We start from the raw sequence: 26,600 nt of genomic DNA, 5'->3' as shown, positions 1-26,600 counted from the left end.
AGGAAGCAAGAAGCCATGGGTGATGGAGAATACACCTGTGGAGGCAGAGGTGCTGCCCTCTTTTCCCCCACTGCCTGGCAGTGGGCAGGGGATTGCTTGGAGAGGGAAATGTCACGGATATCACATTGCACATCTTTGAAGGTGCTGTTCATAGGGTGAGTGATGCACCTGAAATTATGCAATGAGTGTTCGTGAACCAGACTGGTAAGCGGGGGATGCTGGGCAGTGAGGAGAAGGCCCACGAGGAGGGGTAGCTCCTGTACTACTGCAGAGGGCCTCAGGAGTCTGGGTATCAGCCTGGCAATGACAGCGCTAACAGAATCCCCAAGAACAGCCAATGCATTCATTAAAAGTTTGCAAATAACCCTGAAGCCTGGCTGGGAAGACTGCTGAGCTCTTGATTTTTTACCAGGGAGATACTTGTGCGACAGAGGGATTCAACGACTGTTGGGGGGAAGCCTTGAGAAGTTAAACACCTCATTTATATTTTGTTGTTTTAACTTCTGAGCTATTCAAATTCCGACACTTTACAGAATATTAGGCCGCATCTAGGCCTTAAATCAGGATGGAGGAAAGTGGTTCTCTCCTTCCTAGTATGAAAGAGATGCTCAGTCTTGGACAAATAGAAAAAGATTTTGGAAGAGACACTTTATGGTAATAATGGACACATCATCTTTATGGCTTGATATAACAGGGCTGAATTATTCGTGGCAAGCTTCAAAACCCGAAGGCTTCGTCTTTATCTTCAATTACTGTCAGACGAGGCTTCATCAGGCTCCAGGTGCTTTGCTTCAAGCCAGCCAATGAAAAGAAATCATCCTGCAAGAATGAAAGGAGGGCTCTCAAAAGTACCAATTTAGTGAAATGTGGCATATTCAGGGTGAACACAAGGTTGGTTAAGGAGGGCGTGAAAGTCCTCTTGTGCTCTTGTGTCCTTTTCCCATGTAGAAGTTATCACTGTGTTATTATTGCCCATTGAAAATCAACAGGAAAAGAGCCAGGAGCCCAAAGCCCATTCAGACTAATCATCTCAGTGTGTTTAATCAAAAAACTGTCAGCCTTAGTGTAATCACAGCTAGCACAGGCAGTAAATGGCATTTCTAAAATGTAACTGTCAGTCCTGCCTTTTCCCAGCCACTGTGGTTTTCCTCCTCCCACAGCTGAGATGATTTGACCCCTACTGGCAGGTTCAATGCCACAGTAGTTTCTAGGAAAGGAATTATAAATATGCCTGCCACTACTTCCTGCTTTCCTACCCAAGGTAGACATCACTAACAGATCACCACCCTCATTTCTAAGTCCAGATAGATGGAGCCTTAGAATCCCTCTTAACTCAATGCGCCAGGCAGCTATACACAGCTGCCTGGGATTGGCATGTTCCTGTCTGGTCAGGGCTTCCCCCACTAAGTAGGGATTCAAAGGCCAACCCCCACCTATCTTAGGGTTTTACTTTTCAATACCAAGGTCAATTCAAGGGCACAGCAGATGGGAGGATTGGGCATGGGAAATTTTAATGCATCAGTCCAATTACTTCCACTTACAATCTATTGGCCAGAACGCAGTCATGTGGCCCCAAGTAACTTTAGGGACTTGTGCTCAGGAAGAAGAGGGCACAGGTGTTGAATCAGCCAGCAGTTTCTTCCACAGTTAAGTAGTGGCTGGGTCAGGATAAAAACTCATGTCTGTTTGCCTCCAGAGTTAACTCTCCTAGTCACATCCCTCTTCTGTCTCTTTGATATGGATGGAAGGACTGAGGCCAGACTCCTTTGTGTCTATCTGAGGGCCTGTCTCCTGCCCCTGTAGCTTAGCTTGGCCTTTGTATCTGCCGGCAAACTTTCCTGAGTCCCAGTGCCTGCCTGCCTGTGTCTGTGTATTGTCTGTTCCCAGGCCCCCTTCCCCGGTGTGTTGGCCATGCATCAGTGTACCGGATCCCCTGTGGTCTGGGCCTAGCCCTCCGGATGCCAAGAGTCTGCCTGCTGCTCTGGACCTGCACCTGGCACCTGCACCTGGCTTGTTCCTCTGCCCCAGCATCTGCTCCAGACCGATGGGCAGGCCTTTCCCTATACTGCTTGGCTTTGTAGCAATTAAGGGGCTATTCTCAGTGCTAAATGCAGCCGCTATATTTGGAAAATCAACAGTTTCAGCATACACAACTGGTTTGACCATTGTGATTACAGGAAAGGTACTTTGGTGCTTTCTGTAGAGTAAAAGGAGAAAAGAACTCTAACATTTAACTGAATTTAAAGTCATCCAAATCACTGCATGTGGAGACTCAAGCCTGGAGTGAATGAAGTATCAGAATCCAACCAAGGAACATATCTATGATCACAAGGAGCCTGGGGTGGAAGGGATGGCTTAGGACACCCCATGCCATGCCCAGAAAAGCAGCTCAAAAAGGCATGTCCCACCGATGGCAGGTTAGTGGTCTCATCTCTCCATATAAAAGAGAAGACATCTTGATATATAATGATACATTTATATGTTTCAAGTTAAATGTTTCAATGCATTTTCCAGTGCATCCCCATTTTATCTTATTTTATGATGTTATGCCTTTTTTTGAGATTTTTATTCTCAAAATCTTAGCATAGCATCTGGCACACAGCACTTTCATAAGAAACAGTTGTCAAGTAAAGAAAGACTTAAGGGGTGCCTGAATGAATGAAAGAGTAGGACCAAAGTTCCTTAATTCTTAACATTTGTGAGGAGATGAGCATATAAGCAAGAAATATAAAGATTGAGGCTTTGTGAAGATAATTTATTATTGCTTTGATAAACATTATAATAGGGTTAATTTGATTCCTGCAATGATGTGAATGTGGGATTGTATAATTGTTAAGGTATAAATGTAGAGCGATTTGCTTACGAGAGAATTATGGAGGTTGGGTCAGTGGGAAATTGCCCCATTCTGTGAGGTTCTCCCTGCCTTATGCCATTGGGGAAGCCAGACCCTTCACTCTCACACTCTCCTGTCTGGGAAGATACCTCACCCAAGGTCTTTTAGGTAATGCTCCAAAAACAAATAGATCCAAGAATAGGAAAGGAAGGAAAAGAAAAGAAAGGAAAAGAAAACCAAAAACACGAGAAAGACCCAGAGAAGTGTTGACTCTTCTAATTCTGGTTCACTTGTGGACACACACACCCCCTCCGTTTCTGAGGCACTAGAGTACTTCCTGTCCCCATCCTCCTTCCCTGGAATTTTCCTTTTCCCTGGCTGATCCCTGGAACCATCTGGTATAGTTTAGTTATGGTGTGAGGACTCCAGAAGAAGCAGCCAGGATGACGGAATCAAGCCTCTCCTTGGTGGTGGTGTGGCTCAGGCCAGGCCTGTGCGTTTTCATCTCCTCAGAGTTCTGTCGGAGGTAATCACGTACCTGGGCTGTGGGAGTATTAGTGGGAGTAGTAGCCGAGACACATGAGGAAGTAAGGCCCCAAAAGGCCATGGTCTTCTCCCTTTTTTCTCACACTCCACGCCTATTTGGGAACCAAGTTTTAAGCATCTCTTGTGTCTGTCATGTCCTCTTTATCGTGCTTCTCCCTGCCTCAGATCGGGCTCTAATCATCCCTTCCTTGGACCAAACCATGGCTGAGACAATGCAGCAAGCTTGTCTCAGTCTGCCCCTTATGAGCTGTGGGTTTCCTCCCCACTCTGTATTCCAATTCCTTCAGCTTTTAAATGGATCTGGAAGGGTAGTTGAGGAGATTAAATATGATACCCAGTGCGAACCTGCCTGGTGCCCAGAGGGGTCTGAGAGAGTAAGGCCACCTCTCTCGCCCTTTCTGTCACACTGAGGCCACAGCAGTGCAAGTTCAACCAGTGGCCCTGCCCCGTCCCTCTGTAGGATAAAGACCAAACTCCTCATCACAGTTTATAAGCTCTTCATGATCTGGTTTTCCCTTCTTTTCTGTACTGATCTGCCAATGCCACTTTGCTTCCAACGACACAAAATTACTCACAACTTCCACTGAATTCCTGACTTTCCATTAGCCTGAGACTTTTCGCCCATGATTGCTGCTGCCTGGAATTTCCTCTCCTCTATTGTTCAATTGGTGAATATCCAGTAATTCTTAAAGGCTCAGTTGAAATATGCCACATTCTGCAGACCTTGCAAACTTCTGCACTCGCTCCTCAGTGGACCCATTTCATAGTTCACCCGCTGCCAGGACAGAAACCAATGCCCCGCGTTGTATTGTTAGTTTACTTGTCTCTCCCAGTCGGAAGCTCTTGAAAAGTGGCCACCTGATCGTAGTCCTGGGTGTCCTGAGCACACACTAGGGACCAGATGCTGTTTGCTGAGTAACCGGAGCATGAGTTGCTTCAGATTACGTCAGTCCGTGCACAGTGGGGACAGTGCCGTTTCCTTTCCATCAGGCCACGTGCTGCAGGTCAGTACCTGGGGGCAGGATGAACATGAAACTCATGAAGCTTGAGCTTCAGGAGCCTTCACTTTTTTTTTTTTTTTTTTCAATATCTAAGACTTTTATTATAAGTATTATTTTGATAATAAACCTCTGAAGCAACCTAAATGTCCAGCAACATGAAAATGTTTAAATAAATTATATGTATAAGATGGCATGTCAGGCAGCTATTTAAAAAATCTTGTTCTTTAAGAATATTCATTGACCTGAGAAAATGCTCATTATATGATCTTAAGTGAAAAAGACAGGCTACATACAGTTGTATGTATCAACTATTGTACAAACCTAATTTTGTAAGAAAAAAAATTCCAGGTATATTAAAAGGCCTGGAAGGAAATTACCAAAATGTTAATGATGGTCTCTTTAGTTGATGGGATTACAGGTAATTTGCACTGTCCTCTTGAGCTCACACCTCAGTGGGAGGAGGCCGTTTTTTCAGGCTCTCCGCTTGGAAGAGAGAATCCCTCCTAAAATGAAGCCTGGTCCACTGCAGCTCAGGGTCACCTCTCAGGCCCTGCGGAGTCCTGCTGCTGACAGCTGAATCTGTGCACCAGACAGAAACCTGGAGAGGTGAGGAGAGGAGAAGGAGGGGGAAGACCAGGAGAAGGGAAAGGAGGTAACGGAGGCTCTTGATGGCAGTAATGGATCGGCAGGAATAATGCGACACAAGGGGATGTGGTATCCAGCAGGTAAGAGATGTAAGAGATTTCGCAAGGTTTCGTGAGAAATGAGTAGGGAGATGAATGGAGGGCATAAGCTTTAGATGCAGGGCTTGGAGAATCACGTACCTTCCACAACCTTCGGTCCTTTAAAAAGATCATCCAGGCAACTGTTGCCTCTGCTTGGTCAATTGGATCCTTCTGGGTGGCCCGACTCTCTTCCCTGCACACGACAGACGCACGTCTTTCAGTGCTGCTGTCTCCTTCCAGCCCACACTTGCCAGCCCTCCTTTAATCTCCTGCCTTCCAGCGCCCTGCACACCCAGAGCTCCACACATCCCACGGGCCAGTACACAGCTCCCAGGGCTCTTTCGGATTGGACGACCAGGAGGTCGTTGCTAAGGAGAGTATAAAAGTCCTTACTTTTGAGGCTCATTCCTTGTGCATGGGAGGGTCCCTGGTTTTGTGTTCACATGATTATGAATTTTGGTAAAATTTGCAAAATGATATTTTAACCACAATCAGTCAGGACCACTGTCTTTTTCTACTCTGACTTCCTCTTGTCCAGATGACTTTATAATGGCTGTGAACTTTTTTGGGTCCTGCTAAGAAGATGTTGAGTTGGAGATAGATTTGATAGAGTTAATGGGATTTGTGTGACTTGCAGACGCTTCCATCATAGCTCAGGTATAGCTAGAAAGATGACTTTCTGAAATATGCTTACCAAGCCGACTCAGTCAGCAATGTAACGCAAAGGTGCAGGGCCAGAGCCACACCAATTTGGCATGCGACCCTCGGTGCCCAGCCCTGAGACCAGTGGGGGAAGGTGAGAAGAAACAAGGCATGAAGTGTAACCTGTGTGGTCTGTGAAAAGTTCTTTGATTCACCAGACACATAAAAATTGCAATTGGAAAACCTGGTGCTCGTCAACTCTTAGTCAAATGGAAGTTCTCTCCTGCCAGGAATTATTTAAATAATGCTGCATGTGCATTGATAAATAGTCCACAATTTATCAGAATTCCTGAGGTTGTAGGACAGAACTTGTAGCAGTACTACAGTGAGTCTGTCCTGAATGTAAAGTTTCATCTTGCATTCCAAAATATCATCAGTTTATGTTTTTGTGAATCTTTTGTATCCTGTCTTGATGAGGTCTGGTGGTTCCAGACAAAACAGCGTGCAAGAAACAGCCTGAAGAAACAAGTGAACCTTTGCACAAATCTCCTAAACATATTCATCTTTAAATCCTTGTGTAGTTAAAGAACTGTTTGTTATACAATTATGTAACTCATTACAAAACAGTGGCCATTTTGAAATGCATTTTCTCTGGTGAATGTGTGTCATATATTCCAAAAGTATTTAAGATTGGCCAAGAAATACCCTGAAATCCTACAACTCTTTATGAAAGCAACTAGATACAAATTTTCCCAAATTTGACAACAATCCTTAAAATTTACATGAAACACCAATAACAAGTTTTGAACCTGAAAGCAACTTTTCCAAACTATTCATACGAAACAACTTCTTTTGCTAGAAGAAAGACTGACTTAATTTTTTGTTTTCTCTCTAGAAAAGATTACACAATTTTTCTTATATGACGAGTTAATCAAAGAGTTTGGAGCCAAAAACTGTGGGTGAGGAAAGTATTAGAGAGGTGTGTCAGGCAGTTACATAATAAACATATTGTGCTGGTTTGAATGTATCATGTCTGCCAAAACGCCATGACTTTTGATGTAATCTTGTGTGGGCAGATGTATCAGTGTTGATTAGCTTGTCATTCTTTGAGTGTTTCCATGGAGATGTGACCCACCCAACTGTGGGTGATGACTCTAATTGGATAATTTCCATGGAGGTGGGGCTCTGCCCATTCAGCGTGGGCCTTGATTGGTTTACTGGAGCACTATATAAGCTCAAACAGAAGGAGTGAGTTTGCTACAGCCAAGAGGGACACTTTGGGGAATGCATAGGAGATGAGAGAGCAGCTGCAGATGAGAGAAAGTTTGAAGCCAGCCATTGAAAGCAGACTTTTGCTCCGGAGAAGCTAAGAGAGGAAAAACACCCCAAGAGCAACTGAGAGTGGCATTTTGGAGAGAAGCTGAAGCCTAGAGAGGAATGTCCTGGGAGAAAGCCATTTTGAAACCAGAACTCTGGAGCAGATGCCAGCCATGTGCCTTCCCAACTAACAGAGGTTTTCTGGATACCACTGGCCATCCTCCAGAGAAGTTACCTGATTGTTGATGACTTACCTTGGACACTTTGTGGTCTTAAGACTGTAACTTTGTAACCAAATAAACCCCCTTTCTAAAAGCCAGTCCATTTCTGGTGTTTTGCATCCTGGCAGCATTAGCAAACTAGAACACATATTATACTCTATTTCTGGATTTTTTGATATTTGTGGTATTATTAGTCAGCTTTGTTAGACTTGTAATTTTTCCATCGAAATAAATATTTGCTTTGGTACCTTATACATTCCTCATTTTGTATTCTTTTTCTTCAAGAAAGCTCCCCAAATTATATGTGTCAAGCCCCATATAACCTTGATCTGCCCCTGTTGACACATAATCATGATTGAAATGATTAATTTCATCAAGTTTTATTGACAACCACCTGCAGGTGAGGTAATGTGACAGGGGCTTGATGGAATAGAGTTAAAGTGGGAAGAGCGCTGGGTTAGACTTAGGAGTCCAGTCCAAACTGTCCAGAAAGAGTCATATGAGATTAGGCACATCCCTTCCTTTCTCTAAAACCTTGTTTCCTGTTCAATTAGATGAGAGTTTGGGGCTAAATGAGTTCTAAAGCTCATCTTCACTCAGAGATTTTATGAACATGCATTTTACAGTCAGAACAAACCTCAATATTATTTATGAATAATATCATCATCTGGCTGATTCTGCCTCCTAGGAGCTTATGACCCAATGAGCAAAGACAGGCCTTTGGTGTGTTATGATAGGCGAGCAATGCTGGCAGTTCTGTTCCTTTGTTTCATAGGTTGGCTTACCTGTTGGGCCAGAGAGCCCATTTCTGATTGCCCATTTCTGATCACGTCCTTGTGATTCTCCTGCTGTCCACGCCAACAGGAATTCACACATTTCATAGCTAGGTTGCTGTCTCACTGTCACTGAGCCTCTGACAAGTTCTGCACAGGGGACCCACATCAAAATGTACTCCTGCCTGGTGTTTGGGGCAGGATCCCATGGCTCTGTTCTCACAAACCCTAACTTGGCACAGAGCATTCTATCTGATGTTTAGGCCATGCTGGGGAAATCCTCCAGGATGCTGACTATGATTTTTGCCTTAGGAATAATGCTTACTGTTGCATGGGATATTGACATGACAGTGCTCTGTAGTTCTTTGGCTAAGAAATCATCTTCCATATATATGTCAAAAACAAATTTTCCACCAACCAGCTAATGTTCACCCTATACTGTACTAGAAACTTCCAGCCTACCTCGGTTGACACTTCTATTTTTATTTTCATGCCTAAGTTAACTGATTCTGTTTTAATTATTAGTCATTTGTTGATTTGATCCATAAATCTTTTTTCATCACTCTTTTTTTCAACAAGGATTTGAATTGGATTTCTAAATTCAATAGGGAATTCTGGCCACATCAAAATGGCAGTTTTTGAACCTGGCAAGATCACAAATTGTATTTGGGTTTGATTTTTGTTTCTGAGGATAACTCAAGAAGGTGTCAACAGTCCTTAATAAGGTCAGCAACATCAGTAGATAATTAGTTTGAGAATGGAATGTCAACATCACTAAAGCCTGCTAATTTGATTATTTTTAAAAGTGTTTTAGCTGTGGCACATGCCTTTTAAATAAGAACTCTCATCTGTCATGACTGTTTTTGAAGATTATGCACAAGTCAGTCACATGATTCATTCAATAATTTCCTCAGTAAATATTTGTTAAGGCACTGGATGAGACACTGTTGACCACTTTGCAGAGCTCATGTGGTTCTAGAGACTGAGAGTTAGCACGGAGAAGATACACTTTACAGGTCAGCTTGACGACAAAGAAACCTGACTTTGAAGTTCCACCCTGAAAATGAGAAGCTGGTAGAGGATGCTGATTCCTGATGGCTTGAAAGACCTTTGATGGATCAAGAGAAAAAAAAAATGGCTTAAAAACCCCAGCATGGTCCTTTTGGGGATCAGGAGACAGTCACTCTATATTTAATGAAGAAGGTGGTCCTTTGATTGCTGATGTAGTGAGTAACTAACCATAGGGCTGAGTCACAAAAGTAATGGATATGGAAATTGCGTGGAGAAAATAGGACAAAATTTCTGGCCATATAGCAGTGTATTTTTTTTCTATAATGATATAGATGTGTCAAATTATTAGCATTAATGCAACCAGTTTTAGACTGTGTGGAAAGCGTTCCTGAACATTTTACTAATTAACTAATTCAATCACTCAATCAATTTATTGAACATCTGCTATGCACTAGACCTTTTCTAGGTGCTGGGAAATCAAAGATGAATGAAGCAGTCTTTGTTGACTGACTTTATGGAGGTCACTTTAAGGAGACATAAATAAAATCAATACAGGTTGGAAAGAACAAAGCAGAGTACTTGAAGGGCATCTAACTTAGTCTGGTGAGTGAGTGATGAGCAACGGAGACCAGTTGAGGAAGCCAGAGCCCAGACTGTTGGTAGTCTACCTAACTATTATTCCCCACTTTGTCCTTTCCAAGAGAAACCTAATTTTGTTCACTATGAGGCAGAATGAGCTCAAAGAAGGTGTTGTTTTCCCTGAGTCATAAAGGATAAACCATAGCAATCCTATTTCCCTTTCCAGCAATCAGTCTAGGGTGAACTGTTGACCCAGATATAATTAATGGAAACTTGGAGAAGTCTACTGAGAAAGATTTTCCTCTTTGATGAAAAAGAGAGGTGTCTTAGTGGAAGACTTCTGTGGAGGACTGAATTGTGGATATGTTCTTGGTCTTGGGCCACATTCTGGTGAGTGTGAACCCATAGTAAATAAGATCTCTTCAAGATGTTTCTTCAGTTAAGGTGTGGACTAACTGAATCAGGTTGGGCTTTAATCTGGATTATTGGAGTCATTTATAAACAGAGTGAAAGTCAGAGGGAGAGAAGCCATGAAGAGCAGCCAGAAGACAGAAATCAATGGAACTCGGAACAGAAAGGAGAAGATGCCACCATTTGTTTTGCTCTGCGATGGAAAAGCTAACGATCACGGATCACCTGCAGCCAGCCCCAGAATGCCACAATCTTCTGGGAGAAAGCATCCCCTTGCTGACACCTTGATTTTGGACTTCTCCTAGACTCAAAACCGTGAGCCAATAAATTCCCATTGTTTAAGCCAACATACTGTATGGTATTTATTTTAGCAGCTCAGGAACTAAAACAGCCTCGTTTCTTTCCACCTTTCAGTATGGTTTTATATGGATCTGATGTTTTGGAGTCAAGGAATGCATTTTGAGACCATATAGGGAAAGCCAAGATAAAGCAAGGCAACCTAGAGTTTACATATCATGTAACTGCCAAATTAACCAGCTCTGGAACTGCCTGCTGTGGACTTCTTGTTAGGGAGATAATAAAGCTTTATATTATACTATATAAAATGCTTTGATATTTTGTTAGCTGAAGGAGAAACATCCAAGCTGATACAGAAGTCTTACTGAAGGAAGTTCTGAGCTGAGTCTTGAAGAGTGCATGAGACTTAACCAGACAAAGGAGTGCATGAAGGATGTTCCTGGCAGATGGGTTGATACAAAGGCATTGTGTCGGCAGGTAGCATGACACTTTCAAGAAGCACATGTGGTTCATGATGGCTATAGCAAGAGATGTGACTGGGGACAAATGCAAGGCCTTGTGTGCCATGAGAAGCTTAGATTTTATCCTGAAATTGCCTGGGAGCTACTGAAGATTTACATCAAGAACTAAGCTGAGCTGGGCAGAAAAAGCTGCTCTGCTAGGTGTTGGAATGGCTGATAAAGAAAACTCAAAATGAGAGTATTAGCCACACCTTTAATCACCTACTGCAATAGTACAAGCATGAAGCTGAATAGGAGAAATCCCCCATAGAATGGTGCCAACTGAGGGTCACATGGGTCATCTCATTGTCCTGGGAGCCCATAAACCTATCTCTAAATCTAACCCTAACCCTATCTCAAGCCCTATCCATAAACCTAACCCTTATGGACCTGGGGGCTGGGGGAAGGAGAAGGAGAAAGAGCTGGGAATGAAAAAGTACTGAGTACTGAGTCGGAGAGGGGAAAAGTGTCTTCAAGTCCCCCACCCTCATCCCAATAAGAAGGTCTCAGCAGATGTACCCAAGTAAGGCGTTGACTGAGGCCCCCCCAAGGAGACCTCAGAATGCAGGTGCCTGGGCTAGGAATACAGATAATGTGTAAAAACATGGCCTGCCAGTGAGACCCGAGTCCTTGACTGCCACTCCCTTCACTGACTGCACTGGCTGTGCACCAAGTCTGGTGTGAGGAGGGCAGCTTTTTTCCATGAGTCCTGCCACGGAAAGCCTTTATAATTGCATACGGCTGGGACTGAAAGATCGCACATAGGATTTTGACCTGGAGCCCGACTTCTCAGTTTATGAGGACAGGCATAAAAGGCTTAGATTTGTATCTTATAAATCTTATAAGGGCACAGAGATGGCTATAGAGAGGTAGATCTGAGGTTTAGGGACAGAGTATAGGTGGAATAATCCCAACAAGAAATGGCAAGAGTGTTGATCATGGAGGGTGTTTTTGGGAGATGTTGAGGGGGTAGAAACATAGTACTTGAAGCCTGGTTAAATGTAGGTGGGAAGAGATAGGGAGGTAGAAAGGACAACTCGTGGGTTTCTGATTGGATGTCCAGGTGGATCGTGGTTCTAGGCATTAAAATGGGAAACTGACAAAGAAGAGTGGGTTGAGATAATTACAAGGGTGGGGGAGATGGCTGGTAAGCATGTAATAGATTATGTTGCATGGGGATGATTAATTGGAACTATTAAGTTTGAGAACCCCAAGGGGCAAGCAAATGGGGATTTCCAGTGATCAGAACTAGGGCGTGGTGCTCAATGCAGAGGCCTCTCTGGATTGTTCTCAGGGACTTCAGCAGAGAGATGCTGTTGAAGTGTTGTGAGTGGCTGTGCAATGCATAGACTGAAGTGAGAAGCCTATCAAGGACATGCCCTAGAAATATCCAGAGTGTTTGGAGGCACAAGGGAGGATAAACTCAAAAAAAAAAAAAAAAAAAGGGTGGGCAAAGGAGACAAAGAGGCATCAGCCAGAGAAGTTGAAGAAAATGATGCAATAAAAGCAAAGGGAAGATTATTTCAAGAAAAAAAGGTTAGTGCCAAATTCCAGAAAAATGTTAAGTACAATAGGCACTGAGAAAAATCCAGAGGGATTTGCAGGAGGTAGCTCATCAACCACATTAGAAAAAGCAGTTTCTGGAGGAATGGTGAGGGTAGAAACTAGTTGGCATTGTGGTGTGGTAGGAATGGGGGGTAAGGAAATGGAGACAGACATCTACACACATATGTCATGGGTTCTCAAACTTGGCTGTACATGGAAAACATTGGGAGACTCGAAAAAATACTCCTGACTGGTTCTTGGCCCTAGACATTCTGATTTAATTGGTCTGGAGTATGTTCTGAGCATGAGGATTTTCAAAAGTTTCCCTAGGTAATTCTATAACTCATCAAAATGAGAGAACCACTGCTATAGACCACATTTTGGGAAATTTGGCTCCATGGAGGAAGAAACCTTATGTATTGGAAGAAGCAGATTTGAGGAAGGCCTTGTTGCTGTTGCTATTGGTGTGGCATAGGCCTATTCATTTGCCCAGGGGAAAAGCATCAGTACAGAAGAGAAAAATGAGGGCACAGAGGTAAGAGAATAACTGAGGGAAGGTCATCTTCAAAGAGGCAGAAGAGATTGAGACTGAGGCACAGAAGTAGGATTGCTTTTAGTGGAAAGCAATGCACTGGTCTTCTATGGAGAGAGAAGAAGCTAAGGATGTATGTACAGGTTTGTAACTTTAAGAAGGGGAGGAAATTGAGGGAGTCCCCTCTTCAGGGGACTCAAGGGACAAGGTGATGTCATTTGTGTGATGAATTGACTGGTGCTTGTTTTCTTGTTTACAACTGTCTGACCCACTAGACTACAAGCTCCATGGAGAGTCGGGGGTGGGGGTGGAGGACCTCATCCGTTTTACCCACTGTGACATGGTTATTGTCATGTGTCAACTTGGCTAGGTTATGGTGTCGAGTTGTTTGGTCAAGAAAGCACTGGCCTCATTGTTACTGTGAGGGTCTTTTGTAGATGGACTAGCATCTATACTTAGTTGACCGCATCTACAGCTGATTACATCTGCAATCAACAAAGGAGATTGCGCTCAGCAATGAGGAGAGGCTCCTCATCCACACAGTTGAAGGTTTTAAAGTGAGAACTGAGGATTTCAGAAGTTAGAAAGAAAAACTTCTGACTTTTTTTCTGTCAGCCAGATTCTCTTGAGAAATACAACTTTACCTTCATTGGAGTTTCCAGCTTGTGGCCTGCCTGCCTATAGAGTTCAGATGTGTTAGATTCCAGAATAACCTTTTTTTTTGAAGTTTCTGGCTTGCAGCCTGCCCTACAGAATTTGGACTTGCCAAATCCCATGTTCACAGAAGCCAATTCCTGTAATATATCTCATGTATGTCTCTCCTATCAATTCTGGTTCTCTGGAGAGCACTGACTAACACACCCACCATTGCATCGCCAGTGACAAACTTCCTGACTGGACTAAAGTAGGTTCTTATTAAATATGTTTTGAATGAATAAGTGAATTATTCATCTTGGTGTGCTTGGCACCATTCCCTGGGATGCTCAAAAAAAAAAAAAAAAAAAAAAATGGCTGTTGAAAGCAGTGAGAAGCTAGAGACCTGCCACAGGTATCCCATTACATCTGACTTCTTACTTGATTCATCAACACCACAAAGCCTAGACACTGAAAATGAGGTCTGGTGATTCGTGTTCAGCCATAGAACCCATTACTTCCTGTGGATTGACCTGGGCAGGCTGCTCATCTGAACAACTCGCAGGAACAGGAAGGAGAGTTGGAGCTGGAGGTAGCTATTTGGGGGTGGGAAAGAAGCAAGGATAATTCTGAATTGTGCCAGTACAGAGGCATTTGCAAGCAGGCCTTTCATATTTTTATCAGCTGAATGGACCAGCTGCCTTCTACAAGTAGCAGAAAGAAATGGATGAACAAAATCCAATGTCTCTGTTCCCCTTACTGTGTTAGCATGTACCTTCTTGAGGGTTGTTTGAACTTGTTAGTCTGTCTTCCCTAATAGAAAGTAAGTTCTGGGAGGAGAGGGAATCTTTTTTATCTGTTTGATTTTCTGATGTATCCCAAGTCCTTAAATCAGCATCTGGCCCTCAACAAATATTTATTGAGTGAGTTAATGAATGAATAAGTGCTCACATTGAACCTTGGCCCCTGGGGATTCCCACTTCTCAAATTCTGCAGCACTCTTTCTCCCAATCTAGAACCTAATCATCACCTGTTCTGTTATGATTTTGGATTTGTACAGCTTCTCTAGATGCTGGACTCCTTTAGGGAAGGTATTCTGTCAATTCTCACTCTTGAATTGCTCTCAGTACCTATTGAAGTCCCACGCACACAAGTATTAATGAAATATTGAATGCATTCACTCAACAAATATTGGCTGAGTATTGGTAATACCAGACACTGTTCTAGGCATTATTGATGCAAAGTTAAACAAGACCCAGTTCCTGATCTCAAGAGTTTACAATTCAGGGAGGAGACGGATCTGCAAGCAAATAGAAATAATACCAGTGGTAAGTGCTACAATGGTGATCTACCCAAAGAGCAACAGGAGTACCAAGGAAGGAGCACTTTTAAGCCACCTGAAGGTTGGGTTGTAGGGTGGCTGGAGGGGAGATAAGGGGAGCTTTCCAGAGGTTAGGGTTGAGTAGGGAGTCGGGAGGATTCAGGTTGGGAAGCAGGGATACGGAGGGCAAGGTGGGATGAGGATGGGATGGTGAGAGGAGAATTATTTCAGGCAGAAGGGCATGGACCTAAAAAACAAGGAGGCACAAGAAAGTATGGATGCATTAAGGGTTTGGAATGCCTGTCATGATGTGGTAAATAAATTGGCATTTAATTATAATCATATTGACACCAAACAAGAACCTGGGACTCAAACTTAGATTAGCTACAGCAGCTGCTGGAGGGAACAAGCCCAAGTGCACAGATCCTGATGAATAACATCTCCACACTGAAGCTTCGGCTCTGCTTTCTCTGTTCTTTGCAATTAATTGTTGTGGTCATTGAGATCTCATCTTTCTCCACTCTAAATCCTGCATTTTGTGTCTGATACCGATCTATATGATTACACTCTTCTCTTAATATTGACTTGGTTTTATGGCACGAGATACACTTTCAAATGATAAAACTCGTTTTCTTTGAGATAAAAAGGGTCAAAAAAGAAATTGTCTGCAGTGTCTGCAGAAGGGGAAAGGAAATAAACATTTTGGGATAAGCATGGACATGTTAAGCCCCAAACTGTGATCGATTGGGAACGTTTATATCCAGAAAGCAGTCCTGTAGACAGCAGTGAGCAAAAAATGTTTGGGCTGCAAATGCTAAATGCTTCAAGGAAAAACATTCCTCTTTGAAAGTAATCAAATTCAAAGGAAGAGAACTGAAGCTAAATCCCATTCCTAATTTGTGCTAAAGACCATGTGGCCAAAGTGTACGATTTATAAACGAAATTATCCTTGGCTTCTTGAACTGGTTTGTTTGGCTTCCTCAAATGAGAGGAGAAAAGAGAAGGAAGAACAATTTTCTCAGGACATATTTCCTCTCTGAGTGTGCCCCTATTTAATTGGTTTTGCTTTGGTTCTTCTGTGAGCAGAAATGGAGAAGACATTGCAGGGTGAACTGGTCAAAGCCCAGTCCCCCAGATACCTATCTCTTCAAACAGAAGATGCAAAGAAGAAGACATTTTGATGTTTTGTTCTTGCGTTTTTCTAACTTGGCTCAAGTCACTTACCTTTCTTCACAATGCTTCCTCACCATAGAAACAGATACCCTGTAATTCTGGTAAGGGATAAAAACAAACAAGCAAAATAAAAACAAATTCCAACCTGCTTGCAATACAATGGTTGGAGTTATGCAGACATATTGGTATGGACTGAAGGGCTCCCATGGGACTTCTACAACCCATAATATAAATAGTCACCATTTTTCTGCCATGGTGCTTACATTCCTGCTTGACTCATTCTTTTAGGGGAAGATATGTCAGTGTTTCTCATTCCTCTCATTAAATGGTTAGCTGCTGGATGGCGAGGGCTGCCTTATTATTTCCCCTGGGCCCCAAGTACAATCCACACACATGACAGGTGTTCAAGAAATACTTGTGGAGAGACAAAACAAAGCCATAGTTAGCCATCAGCACCACGGTGAGAGGGTTCTTATGCTTATAGGAAAAAAGGAAAGGAAGGTGGGTTCAGGTGCTTTAGGAGACCAGGAGGATGGAGGATGGAGGACGATGTCTGGGGCCTGGGACACTAGACTCTAGGCAGCACTATCCCACAGAAGTGGGATGCGAGCCACACAGGTAATTTAAAATTTCCTAGAAGCCTCGTTAAAAAAGCTAAAAGAAACAGGTGAAATTAATTTTACAATATTATATCTAACCCAATATATAAAAAATTATCATTTCAACCTATCAACATAAAAATTACTAGTTTGATATTTTACTTTTTTTTTCATGCTAAGTCTTCAAAATCCAGTGTGTATTTTAATCTTACAGGAGCTGCATTTTAAGTGCTTAATAGCCACATGTGGCTACTGTATTGGACAGCAAAGTCTAGAGGCCAGCTGGCAGAGAGGGAGAGGAGGAAGGTGGGAGTGGGCATTGCAGTGGGGATCCCTGGGGAGCCAGGGGCAGCAGAGAGAGGCTGGGGGTGGGAGATGGGGGAGGAGAGCTGGAAAACAGGATGCCCTTCATAAGCTTGCTGGGGCATCTCTGGTCGATGGCTAGAGCTGGGCTGCTGAGGCATGTTTGGTTCAGGCTGGGCCGGGGGATGCTCAGGGCCTTGGTATAGGGGGGTTTCTTCAAGTGGAAGATGTGTGGTTCCTTCGGCAATTTTTTTTTTTTTATTATTAAATTCAGTTTTATTGAAATACATTCACACACCATACAATCATCCATGATATACAATCCACTGTCCACAGTATGATAACATAGTTATGCGTTCATCACCACAATCTATCTCTGAACATTTTCCTCACATCAGAAAGGACCAGAACAAGAACAAAAAACAAAAGTGAAAAAAAACACCCAAATCATCCCCCCATCCCACCCCATTTGTCCTCCAGTTTCTATCCCCATTCCTCCACTCATCCATACACTAGATAAAGGGGGTGTGATCCACAAGGTCTTCACAATCACACTGTCACCCCTTGTAATCTACATTATTATATAATTGTCTTCAGGAGTCCAGACTGCTGGGTTGGAGTTTGGTAGTTTCAGGTATTTACTTCTAGGTATTCCAATACCTTAAAGCCTAAGAGGTGTTATCTATATAGTGCATAAGAATGTCCACCAGAGTGACCTCTCGACTCCATTTGGAATCTCTCAGCCACTGAAACTATTTCGTCTCATTTTGCATCCCCCTTTTGGTCAAGAAGATACTCTCAGTCCCACGATGCCGGGTCCACATTCATCCCCGGGAGTCATCTTCTGCATTGCCAGGGAGATTTACACCCCTGGGAGTTGGGTCCCACGTAGGGGGGAGGGCAGCGAGTTCACCTGTCTTCGGCAATTTTTAAGGGAATTAATCCAACCAAGGAAGTCACTTACTTTATAAAGTCCAAAGAATTAATAGGACACCCAAGATTATCAATTACCTTTGAAATTTAGGAGCACAAGCAAATTGCCATGTTCTAGAAAAGATGTCTCTGGCCAAATCATATCCTCACTCTATATTTAATGCCATAGAGGATTGAAGTAGAGACTGAGAAAAGAGGGTAGATAAAGTTTTAGTTTCACCTTTATTAGTTCACCTTTATTAGAATGCCAGCCTCTTGTTCACAGTCCATAACCCGTGTAATTAAACTCAGTTGGGAGACATCTTCTATAAAGATGTTAATTATGGTACTAGTTTACATATTGCAAGGGTGTGGGGTGGGTGGAATTCCTCACAAATACAATTTCCTTCATTAGAGAGTGGAAGTTGACATGTTCCTGCTGTCTTGCCAAGTTTGGAAATTTGCAGCTGTGGTTGCTCCAGTCACCAAGCCTAATTCAAAGACCCTTTCTTTCCTATAAAGCAAATTAAAACTTAGAAATTTTAGGATTGTGTGTTTGTGTAGTATACTTCTCTCGATTTTGTCATGACTGCTCTTCATGCTGAGAGTGAAGAAGTCGAAGATTTCTGGATCTTCCCAGCATTCAAATAGAAGTTTTCCATCTTCTCTCCCACGAGTGGGATAAACCAACCTTGGAGGCATAGTCCCATTAGACCAATGTTTTACACAGGGCCTGCTCCTGATCTCTTTTTGTCCTGCTTTGCATCTTTTGAGAAGGTTTCAATCTCCGATGCCCTAACTCCACAGATTTCCTGGGCATGTGCTTGCAGGACATGGGCAATGCCTGCATCTGCACATAGGATGATGGTTCTGCCTTAAAATCCACCCCATAGTTTTTTGAATATTTTAGGTGGATCCTCCCCTCTCCCAGCTGTCTAAAATTTCTGTAACCACCTGGCAGAGCCATCATATTGTCCTCTCTGTGGTTTCCCCAGTTGTTCTTATTATGGACTGTCTTCCTATAGCTATAAGAGCCTGCTTCCCAATGGTTTACTGAACTCTGGATGCCTTGGGAGTGGGGTGGGTTCACTCCAGCTGGCTCTGTTCTAGTTCATTCTATTATTCCTACTCTTCTCTTTACAAGCAGCTAGAGCTGGTATGTCTCCCGTGCCCCCTACTCTCCTATCCTTCTACCTTGTCCCTAAAACTCCAGCTTTCCCCTAAGGAAATCTTTCTCTTCTTCCTACTTAATCCAGTCTACCTGCTTTTTAATTTGTCATTCTTTCTCTGCTCCTGTTTGGATGAAAAGACAGAAGCACATTTGACACCCAATCCAGTTCCTCCTTGAATTTCTGAGGAAACCTGCTTCCAAAAACACTTTCAGACTCAGGCCTCCTAAAATGCCTTTGGGTTGTAATAATTCCACTGAGTATTTTTTTTTTTTTTAATTTTTCATCTCAACCCCAAAAGATGGAATATACTTCATAAAACAAAGGCTTCTGTTCCTTTTGAACTATTCCCTAGTGAAATCTACCACTTTTGGGAATGTCACCAAGGCTAGGGACCCTGAAGTGTAAGGCTATGGTGAGCACTTATATAATTAACAAATTCAGAACTAATTTGAGGCCCCTTGGTTTGAGGTGACTCTAGTCTGTGGATGAGCCACATATTTCCACATGCCACATTTCCCTCCCTTGTCCCTGAACACCGTTCCCAACCACATAGCAGGGAACAGAATATTGAGCAGCTATCTAGCAGTGCCTACCTACATCTGGCATGAAACACACACTGCTGCTCTGTAGCCAGGAAGAACTTAGCTTTAAACTTTTTAGTTTAAAGACCTGGCCTATAGAGACACCTAAGAAACATTATCCAAGCAGAAAAAATTGTTGCATACACCAATGTCTGAAAAGCTTGTATACTGTGGCTCAGCCAACTTTAGGATTAGCTTTAACTAGGTTTAAAAGGTTGTATTTCCCCTAAAATCAAATTTTTGCAGCAGTTGCTCCTGCTCAGGCATAAAGTGTTCCTGCAAGGTCAGATCAAGGTCAGCCTCAGGGAACCTCACTGTCTTTGTTTACTTTGATGGGCAGAATTCTAAGACTCTAAGGTTCTGCCCCAAGATTCCTGTGCCCTGGTGTACATGCCCTGTACAATCCCCTCCTGTTAAGTAAGAGGCTGGATCTGTGAATATGATGGGGTTTCACACCTGTGATTAGGTTACTAATTGGTCAACTTTGTGTTAACCAAATAGGAGATTATCCTGGTGGGCTTGACTTAATCAAGTGAAAGCCTTAGAAGAGAGACTCCTCTCTTCAACTAGGAGAAGCAAATAGCCATGTTGTGCACTGCCTATGGAGAGGGGTGGCCTCTATGAGCCAAGCGCCTCAGTCCTACACCGCAAGGACTGAGTGCCGACAGCAATCACGTGTGCTTGGAAGAGGATGGCGAGCCTCAGATGAGACCACAGCCTGGCTGCCACCTTTGATTGCAGCTTTGTGCTGCCTGAACAGAGGATGCAGATAAGCCGAGACTCCTGACCCCTGGAAAAGTGAGATGATGCATGTCTGTTGTTTCAAGCTGCTAAGTTTGTGGTAATTTGTTACGCAGGGATAGAAAACTTAATACATATACTAAGGCAGTCACCTAGCCACAATAAAGGCTGCCATTAACCTTCAAGTTAAAAAACTGACCTGTTTGTCCCTTACTTGAGCACTAGCAAAGCCCAGCCTCCAACTGATCCTTCATCATTCACATGCATTACTTTCTCCCCAAGTAGCACTTCTTGACCGTACAAGTTCCTCAGCGGTGATCCTCATCAGTATGCAGCCGCGTGGTCAAGAGAATGGACCCTGGAGCCAGACTACCTGATTTGAGTCCCACCTCCCACACTTGCAGGCTTTAAAATGTTGGGCCAGTTATTTAGCCTTTCCCTGCTACAGTTTCCTCACCTCAAAGGGGAGATAGGAATGGGGGCCTTCCTCAGAAAATTGTGAGGACTCAAATAAATTATTACCTGATAAAGGCTTATGAGTTTGCCTGGCACATAATAAATCATGTTAACTAACAATTTCTTCGGTTTCTTATACATAGAATGTTATGTCAGGATTTTAGAGTTTCAGTAAAGAACATTCCTTTTTTCCTCCCAAATTTGGGGTCAGTGGAGAAGTAAGACATGGGAAATGAAGAGATGGAGCTCAAATATCAGCTTTGTCGCTAATAATGCTGATTGGAGAAGTGGCTTAGATGTTTTGCCACAGTGGGTCTCCTGATTCTTTTCTTAGAAGTTCCTCCTCCCAGACTCACCTATTAGACATAGCTCCTCCCTTATGGGCGGGGAAGGTTATCAGTAAGGTCGGTGGTTCTCAAACATGAGGGAGCAGCAGCATGGCCTGGAGGTTTTGTGACAACACAGTTGGCTGGGCCCACCCCCAGAATCTCGGCTTCAGTAGGGCAGGGTGTGGCCTGCAAACTTGAATTTCTTAAAGTCCTCAGGCAGTGTTGATCCTGCTGTTTCCAGACGTCCAATTTTGAGAACCACTGATCTGGGGGAATAAGGTCTGTGAAAGGTGGATAGATCATTCTTTGCCTGAACCAGCAGTCTGTGATTGGAGCAGCTTCCAGAAACTTGAGTGACAAAAAGAAGGGAATGTAGCCCTGTTGGCTTTGTTTTCATGGCAGACAGTGAAAGGAAGAAGAGGTGACTGAGAAAAGAACTTGCAGCATTCTTACGCTAAATCCTTCTCTGCAGGAGGCATTGGATTGACCAGTCAGTGCTATCAGAGAACCATGGTGACAGATATTTTTCCACTAATGAGACCCATTATTTCATTAAGTTAAGTCAGACTAAGGTAGATAAACTTAAGGTTGTGGTTTTCCACCCTCAAACAAAAATCAAGCATTTGGAAATCTGTGCATTCTCAATAATTTAATTTCTCTTTATTTTTTCATCTTTATCAATCAATACCAGCATTGTCAGAAAGCAATTATTGAGCACTCTATACTGGATAGTATGCTGGGAAGTGTACAGAGCAAAATAACACGGTGCTATTCTTCATCAGTGTGGCCCATGAATCAGCAGCATTGATTAGAAAAGTGGAATCTCAGGCCCTACCCCAGATCTCTGAACCAGAATTTGCATTTTCACAAGATCACTAGGTGTTAATGTTCAGGCAGCTGGTTGCACCCTCCCTCCTAATCTCTTTAGGCTGCTCCAGATGATCTTTTGAAGATATATCTAAACCCTCATTGCTTAAAATTCTTCATTGATATCCAGTCACCCAAAAAATTAAATTTCATAGCTTTTGGGGGAGGGGGGTAGATAATAAAAATGACTCCAGTCATTTTGCAGACAGGGAAATAAGAAGGATTAGCTGCTAACTAGTTTATTGGGCTGAATGGTGTTTTTCTGGCCTTTCTTCATTCAGAGAGGTGTCAGGGAAGCCCAGCTCAGCCTATCCCCTCACCCCAAAAACAATAATTTTAAAAGGCAAAAGTTGGGTGTGCCTATAGCACTGCCGTTTTTCATGATGGTTGGTTTATAAGGTAGAGATCTGTGTAGGACAGGAACAGGTAATCAGCTGTGATTAGCAAATCTAGACATATGAATAAGGGGAAAAATTCAGTTTACCAAATGTTGATGGGGTCTGTAATAGAAAAGCGACCAGGGGCTCATCGTTTGGTAACCACCATGATTCATTGAGACTCACTCTGCTATGCACTGTGCTAAAAGCTTTACTGCTCTCATCTCATTTAATGTCTACAATGGCCGTGGAGGAAGGTATTAATATTATCCACAGTTTACAGAAGTGAAAAATAAGACTCAGAGAAGTTAAGCAACTGACCCATGTTATATAGCTAATAGGAGGTGGAACCAGGGTTAAAGTCCAGATCTGATTCTAAAGTCAGTGCTCTTGACCAGTTGTACATGGCCTGCCCATCAGAGGGGTGAGGCACTGTCCACTTCTTGTCTTTTCATTTAAACCCATATTCCTCTGACATGAATCTTAGGAAATTATTGACTGCCCACTGCCCTTTCCCACTATGCTTCTAGAATGAATTTCCTTGCAAGTGACGAAGTGAAAAGGTACAAATAGGTAAGAATGAATGGACAGATGGGAGTTCCAGATGGAGGTGGTATGTCCATAAATCAGCAGATGTGTCCCAGTTCTTAGTGACAGACACCCATTGGCCCCACAACCAATCTGTCTGCTTTGGCTTTGCTGAGCTGTAGTGGAAGCCAAACTGTCTACTACTGAATGAGTGACCTAGAAAGAGGGGCTGAAATTGTGAAACCAGGCAAAACAAAAACCAAACCCCGTTCTACAGTGGAAGAAGGAGAGAGGTCACATGCCCTTTTCTGAATATTTCAGAGATTGTTGTTGCCCATGAATGGATTTCCAATGACTGGAAAGGCAGAGAGATGATTGCTTTACATGAAGTCCATTCATTCTTTTGCCAAGGAGTAAGTGAAGATAGGGTAGAAGAAATTGTTATTGGATGACCTTATGTCTACTATTTTAGCTAAAAGTAAAGTAGAAAAGGAAGGTTCCCAAAGTCATAAAGGATAATACTTTGAACTAGAGAGAGAATCTAGGGCAGGTTTTTGTAAACTTGATTTTCGACCTTGTTCCTGATGAACATAGACCTGCGGATCTTTGAGCTTTGCTGTTTTTCATGCAAATTTGAACCATGCAAATTTCAAATAGTATAATACGAAAACAATAATAAAACTTCCCTTTAGGTACAAAATTTGAAATACTGTGAATTCCCCTGTAGTTGTCATGGTCCCAGCAGGAAACAGAAGATTCTTAATTGGACTTAAATTGGATGAAAGGGCGCTTTTCAAAGTTATGGGCAAGATGGAGGGAAACTACACAGTGCTCCACTCTAGGCCTGAAGGTATAAGCGGAGGGAACAAGTTCTGAACACTTGAGAGGTGTCTGTGTAGACAGGGCTGTCTGATAGGAGCTGGGTCTTTGTTAGGGACATTGCTGACCCACGATGACCCGGTTGAGGGAGCCCAGGGAATAGATACCCCGACCTCTCTCCTCCATCTCCGTGCTTTCTTGGAGGTGCCACTTACCCGGAACCTACCAGGTGGAACCTACCTGGAAGCCAGAGGGCAAGGGAACCTGTTGATAATAGCCCATACAGATCAACTTCCTGGAGTACAGAGCAGGGTAGAGAAGTATCTGGAAGGGCAGACAGATAAAATCCAGCACACCCCCAAACGAAACCAAAAACTGAGCCAAGAATCATACAATTTCAAACTGACAGACAGGACAAATTGTAAATGGTGTTTCTTATTGCTACACGGCGATGCCATTTTAGCTGTAAACAACATACCCTGACCACCACTCTCTACCCTGGGTTAATATGGCTCTTGAATTATGTGGATTTTGAATTATGAGATGCCTTCAGGAAACATCCCTTTCATAAAGTTCAATCTCCCCAGTTGTCCTTCTTTCCCAAAATACTACTTTGATTTGGAATCTCTGGCAAGAGATTTTAAGCTGCAAATTAATTACCAGGCTACAGAAAGAATTCTGGCTTATATCCCTTTATGCTGTTTCTATGTTCTTGAAACAACACAAAAATAAAAATTTTTAAGTGCAATTCCATATTTATTTTGAGGCATGGGATATTTTCAGAGCTATGTGGCTTTCTTTTCTCTTGCCCTGTAATTGATTGATGCTCCAAAAAATTAATTTTTGAACAGAATTAACAACTGTTTTTCCACCTGTTACAATGGTTGCAGGAACTCTGTGTGCTAGCTCGTAAGCTTACTGAGGGCAGGGGCTGTGTCTCATTCAACAACATATCTCCAGCTTCCTGCACAATGCCTGGCTCTTAGAAGGTACTCAAACATTTCTTGAATGAATGAACAAAGGTTTTAAAATAATGCATAGATCCATAACTGCATCATACCAACTTCTAACCTTATTTCCTAACGATGTGTTATTAAAAGATTAGGAAATCACTATAAATGATATTATGAAGATCATGTTTTCGAATGGTTTTTCCCCTCTATTGGAATGCTGGGAAACTACAGAGTAAGAATCAATATCCAAGACTAGTTCTTGTGTTATGGTTCTATCATACTGAGCATTCTCCAAAGAGCAATCATTGCCAGTTGGAATCTTTTCCCAACTAAGACCCTAGAAAAGCCATTAATCCTTTCAGATTCCCTGTGCATGCAGAAACCTGGAATCTTGACCAAACCAGGTATGAGTTGCCATGGAGGCAGGTCCCTTTTGTTTAGTCATCTGCTTTACTTAAACAACAACTAGCCTGCAGTTTAGCACCATCAAAGTTCATACCCAAGTCTGCTGGAAGGAGCCTTTGATCCTCTCTAGACAGCAGGATATAACCTTTGCTTAATTGTCACAAGACAAAAATGAAGCTGGGGCCGAAGGGGGCTGGAGGTACGCGCCAAGCTTTGCCCTGTGATATTGTGTCTTACTCTGACTTGCTTACTTACTAACTCTTACTGGCGGCTTAATTTGAGATATTTTTAATCCAGAAGATTAAATCAAGCCATCCATTAAGAAGGTAATCCATGTGCTTGATTTCCATTAAGAGAGAGAGGAAAGGATTTTGTTTCTTCTTTTTGTCCTTATTTCCCCTTTACTTCAACTTCCTCTCCTCTGCTTGGTGATGTCATTGTGCTGTCATTTAGCGGCTGGCCTGGGAGTGGGTGTGGGCAGCTCCCTCTGCAGCCAGTGCGCATTCATCTTGGTGAATCATCGGCCTGGGTCTCCGGGCTGGGAGAGGGTAATTAACTGCATATCCTCCTCCTCCTTCTCCCTGGCCTCCTCCTCACTATTCTGCCTGTTTGGAACCGGCGTGTTCAGCTGAGACTGCCCAGGAGCCTGGGAACTCACTGAGCTTCCCAAATGCAGGGTGAACCCCGGGCAGGGAGCCCTGGGGTTGTAACCAGTGCAGGGCTGACCTCACTCCCGCTGCTCTCCACGAGCCATTTATAGACTCAAATAGCTAGGAGGCGACCAGCCTGATAACATCCAAGGCAGCTGGATGTCCGGGAGACAAACTTCCCAGCCCTGTTCAGCCTCTCCGCTTTGAGGTCAATTATTATCAACTGTCATATTTGTAGGAATGCTCTTAAATTCAACTGTTGTATAAACCGTGGGTCTGTTTCTTAGCAATTAGAATTCACAGGCTTCCAGGCAACAGTAATCCCCGATTTGATCTTTTTTCTCCCTTCCCATTTCTTTCTTCTTCTTTCTTCCCCAACTGCCTCCCCCACCCTCACTCCTAACTTAACAGTTTCCAGCTGTGTATTATTTGGCTCTGTTTCTTACCCAGCTTTCTCCATAATATGCAGCTGGACCATTTCCAGGTCCCAGATGTGCTATTTATTTATGCTGAAGCATCTGGGCCTTGACACAATCCTGTCATTGCAACGTGGCAAACTTGTGAAAAACCCAACTGGCAGCCAACTTGCAGGCTGCACCATCCAGGCAAGCCAGGGAGGCATTTCATGGGGGTGTGAGGGAGGCCAGGGGCAGGGGTCTGAGGGGTGATGGGAAGTCAGGTGAAGACAGACACTCACCTTCTCCCATGCTGTGGCTTTTGTGGTTACAGAGGAGACTGGTCACCCCGACAGATGAGAGTTCGGTTCCTTTCAAAGCAGGTGGTGCTGCTGCTGAAGCCAGATACCTCACCCTCCTCCATAAGTGAACTGGAAGTGAGGTTACCCAGCT

Source organism: Choloepus didactylus, chromosome 14 (genome assembly GCF_015220235.1).
Source record: "Choloepus didactylus isolate mChoDid1 chromosome 14, mChoDid1.pri, whole genome shotgun sequence".
Taxonomy (NCBI): Eukaryota; Metazoa; Chordata; class Mammalia; order Pilosa; family Megalonychidae; genus Choloepus; species Choloepus didactylus.
The sequence above is the reverse complement of the archived record's forward strand: the minus strand, read 5'-3'. Positions refer to the sequence as shown.